Below are 4,700 nucleotides of genomic sequence, written 5' to 3' on the forward strand. Positions count from 1 at the left end.
AGCATAGGAAGTGTTTATAAGAGTGTGGGAAAGGTTAAAAAGAGAGACAGAAAGGTTTATAAGAGTGTGGGAAGGGTTTATAAAGCCTTAAAATATATATAAATAATAAAATAAATATAGGTCGGTACTTCGCGGATTTTCACTTATCGCGGGGGGCTTTGGAACGTAACCCCCGCAATAGGTGAGGGATGACTGTATTTCTGTTTTATTTAAACCTTTTAAGTTCGTATGCATAGCCCCATTTGGCTGTTTTAGTTTTTTTTTCTTTCTTCAGTAATATTTAATCTCCTTGAAGAAAAACAACATATGCATTTTACTTTTTTTGTATCTCTTTAGTAATATTTTAGTGTAAAAGGATAACCAGTATTTAAACCTTTTATGTTACTTTATAAAGTTATTTTACACAATGTTGAAAAATTAATAAGAAAGCTACATATTTTGGCAGCTGCTGCTTTAATTTTCAATGAAATGAAAAAAGCTCTCCAAGAGAAAACCTCAATGAAGAAGAAACAGTTTGCACTATCTAAAAAGGAGAAACCCTCATTTATAAAGGTTTGCTGCAGATGACTTAACTGAAAATAAATGAATAGTTCCTATGTGTATAATGCATATTTATCTATTTTACTTATGCCTTTATTCCAGCAACTTGCAACATCTGAGGTACAATTTGTTACATTACTTTTGTTTCTTGCAGCACAGGCAGGTGAAGTGACTTCCTCAGGGTCACACAGTGGTGTCAGTACCAGGATTTGAACTGACAAGCTCCGGGTTTGCTGAAATATTACTGAAGAAAGAAAAAAGACGAAAACGGGCAAATGGGGCTATGCATACAAATGTCCATCCATCCATTATCCAACCCGCTATATCCTAAATACAGGAGCCAATCCCTGCCAACACAGGGCACAAGGCAGGAAACAAACCCTGGGCAAGGTGCCAGCCCACCGCAGGGCGCACACACCCACACACACCCACACACCAGGGACAATTTACAATCGCCAATGCACCTAACCTGCATGTCTTTGGACTGTGGGAGGAAACCGGAGTACCCAGAGGAAACCCAGACAGACACGGGGAGAACATTCAAACTCCACGCAGGGAAGCAAACCCGGGTCTCCTAACTGGCACCTTTCACTGCGCCACCATGCCGCCCGCATACAAACTTAAAAGGTTTAAATAAAACAGAAATTACAACGCACTATGTATGTATGTATATATGTATATGTGTGTGTTTATGTATGTGTGTATATGTATGTGTATATATATATATGCTCATATGTGTATATATATATGTATATATATGTGGATGTGTATATGTATATATATATGTATATATGTATATATATGTATATGTAGATATGTGTATATGTAGATATGTATATATATGTATATGTATATATATGTTTACATAACCTCTTTAACACACTACTTCTCCGCTGCGAAGCGCGGGTATTTTGCTAGTATATATATATATATATATATATATATATATATATATATATATATATACACATATAAATATTGAGTATACTTTATTCATAAAATATATGTTGTCGTACCTTGCATAACTGAATAACCTTTATGGCACAATAACAATTCAATACATTTATGGTCACTACAGTATTTGGATTTAATAATTTTCATGTGGGAAAAGGCTGACTTGCTTAAATAAGTGGAGCCGAATAATGCAGTCAAGGAGGTAGCACGTTTCCTCATGCTTGGGTACTTTTCCTCTGTGAGTAAGTTCCAAAACTGTCCAAGAGTCCCAGACTGAATGTCATCCTGTAGTGTCAAAATCTCATCCTCCACTGTAGAAGAGTTTTAGGTGAAACAGTGTTGCAATTTTTGATGCGGGTGAATCCATCCATCCATCCATTGTCTCCCGCTTATCCAAGGTCGGGTCGCGGGGGCAGCAGCTTGAGCAGAGATGCCCAGACTTCCCTCTCCCCGGCCACTTCTTCTAGCTCTTCCGGGAGAATCCCAAGGCGTTCCCAGGCCAGTCGAGAGACATAGTCCCTCCAGCGTGTCCTGGGTCTTCCCCGGGGCCTCCTCCCGGTTAGACGTGCCCGGGAGGCGTCCAGGAGGCATCCTGATCAGATGCCCGAGCCACCTCATCTGACTCCTCTCGATGCGGAGGAGCAGCGGCTCTACTCGGAGCCCCTCCCGGATGACTGAGCTTCTCACCCTATCTTTAAGGGAAAGCCCAGACACCCTGCGGAGGAAACTCATTTCAGCCGCTTGTATTCGCGATCTCGTTCTTTCGGTCACTACCCATAGCTCATGACCATAGGTGAGGGTAGGAACATAGATCGACTGGTAAATTGAGAGCTTCGCCTTGCAGCTCAGCTCCTTTTTTACCACGACAGACCGATGCAGCACCCGCATTACTGCGGATGCCGCACCGATCCACCTGTCGATATCACGCTCCATTCTTCCCTCACTCGTGAACAAGACCCCGAGATACTTGAACTCCTCCACTTGGGGCAGGATCTCGCTACCAACCCTGAGAGGGCACTCCACCCTTTTCCGGCTGAGGACCATGGTCTCGGATTTGGAGGTGCTGATTCTCATCCCGGCCGCTTCACACTTGGCTGCGAACCGATCCAGAGAGAGCTGAAGATCACAGCCTGATGAAGCAAACAGGACAACATCATCTGCAAAAAGCAGTGACCCAATCCTGAGCCCACCAAACCGGACCCCCTCAACGCCCTGGCTGCGTCTAGAAATTCTGTCCATAAAAGTTATGAACAGAATCGGTGACAAAGGGCAGCCCTGGCGGAGTCCAACTCTCACTGGAAACGGGTTCGACTTACTGCCGGCAATGCGGACCAAGCTCTGGCACCGATCGTACAGGGACCGAACAGCCCTTATCAGGGGGGCCGGTACCCCATACTCTCGGAGTACCCCCCACAGGATTCCCTGAGGGACACGGTCGAATGCCTTTTCCAAGTCCACAAAACACATGTAGACTGGTTGGGCAAACTCCCATGCACCCTCCTGGACCCTGCTAAGGGTATAGAGCTGGTCCACTGTTCCGCAACCAGGACGAAAACCACACTGTTCCTCCTGAATTCGAGGTTCGACTATCCGACGGACCCTCCTCTCCAGGACCCCTGAATAGACTTTTCCAGGGAGGCTGAGGAGTGTGATCCCTCTGTAGTTGGAACACACCCTCCGATCCCCCTTCTTAAAGAGGGAGACCACCACCCTGGTCTGCCAATCCAGAGGCACTGTCCCTGATGTCCATGCAATGTTGCAGAGGCGTGTCAACCAAGACAGCCCTACAACATCCAGAGCCTTTAGGAACTCTGGGCGTATCTCATCCACCCCCGGGGCCCTGCCACCAAGGAGTTTTTTGACCACCTCGATGACCTCAGTCCCAGAGATGGGGGAGCCCACCTCTGAGTCCCCAGGCTCTGCTTCCTCATTGGAAGGCATGTTAATGGGATTGAGGAGGTCTTCGAAGTACTCCCCCCACCGACCCACAACGTCCCGAGTCGAGGTCAGCAGCGCACCATCCCCACCATATACAGTGTTGACACTGCACTGCTTCCCCTCCTGAGACGCCGGATGGTGGACCAGAATCTCCTCGAAGTAGTCTGAAAGTCGTTCTCCATGGCCTCCCCAAACTCCTCCCACGCCCGAGTTTTTGCCTCAGCAACCACCAAAGCCGCATTCCGCTTGGCCTGCCGGTACCTATCAGCTGCCTCCAGAGTCCCACAGGACAAAAGGGACCGGTAGGACTCCTTCTTCAGCTTGACGGCATCCTTCACCGCCGGTGTCCACCAACGGGTTTGGGGATTACCACCACGACAGGCACCGACCACCTTACGGCCACAGCTCCGGTCAGCTGCCTCAACAATAGAGGCATGGAACATGGCCCATTCGGACTCAATGTCCCCCACCTCCCTCGGGACATGGTCGAAGTTCTGCTGGAGGTGGGAGTTGAAGCTACTTCTGACAGGGGGCTCTGCCAGACATTTCCAGCAGACCCTCGCAACACGTTTGGGCCTACCACGCCTGACCGGCATCCTCCCCCATCATCGAAGCCAACTCACCACCAGGTGGTGATCAGTTGACAGCTCCGCCCCTCTCTTCACCCGAGTGTCCAAGACATGTGGCCGCAGGTCCGACGACACGACCACAAAGTCGATCATCGAACTGAGGCCTAGGGTGTCCTGGTGCCAAGTGCACATATGAACACCCCTATGCTTGAACATGGTGTTCGTTATGGACAATCCGTGACGAGCACAGAAGTCCAATAACAAAACACCACTCGGGTTCAGATCGGGGGGGCCATTCCTCCCAATCACGCCCTTCCAGGTCTCACTGTCATTGCCCACGTGAGCATTGAAGTCTCCCAGCAGAACGAGGAAGTCCCCAGAAGGTATGCCCTCTAGCACCCCCTCCAGGGACTCCAAAAAGGGTGCGTACTCCGAACTGCTGTTCGGTGCATACGCACAAACAACAGTTAGGACCCATCCCCCCACCCGAAGGCGAAGGGAGGCTACCCTCTCGTCCACCGGGGTAAACCCCAATGAACAGGCTCCAAGTTGGGGGGCAATAAGTATACCCACACCCGCTCGGCGCCCCTCACCGGGGGCAACTCCAGAGTGGTACAGAGTCCAGCCCCTCTCAAGGAGATTGGTTCCAGAGTCCAAGTTGTGCGTCGAGGTGAGTCCGACTATATCTAGCTGGAACCT

This window comes from Erpetoichthys calabaricus, chromosome 15 (assembly GCF_900747795.2).
Source record: "Erpetoichthys calabaricus chromosome 15, fErpCal1.3, whole genome shotgun sequence".
Lineage (NCBI taxonomy): Eukaryota > Metazoa > Chordata > Cladistia > Polypteriformes > Polypteridae > Erpetoichthys > Erpetoichthys calabaricus.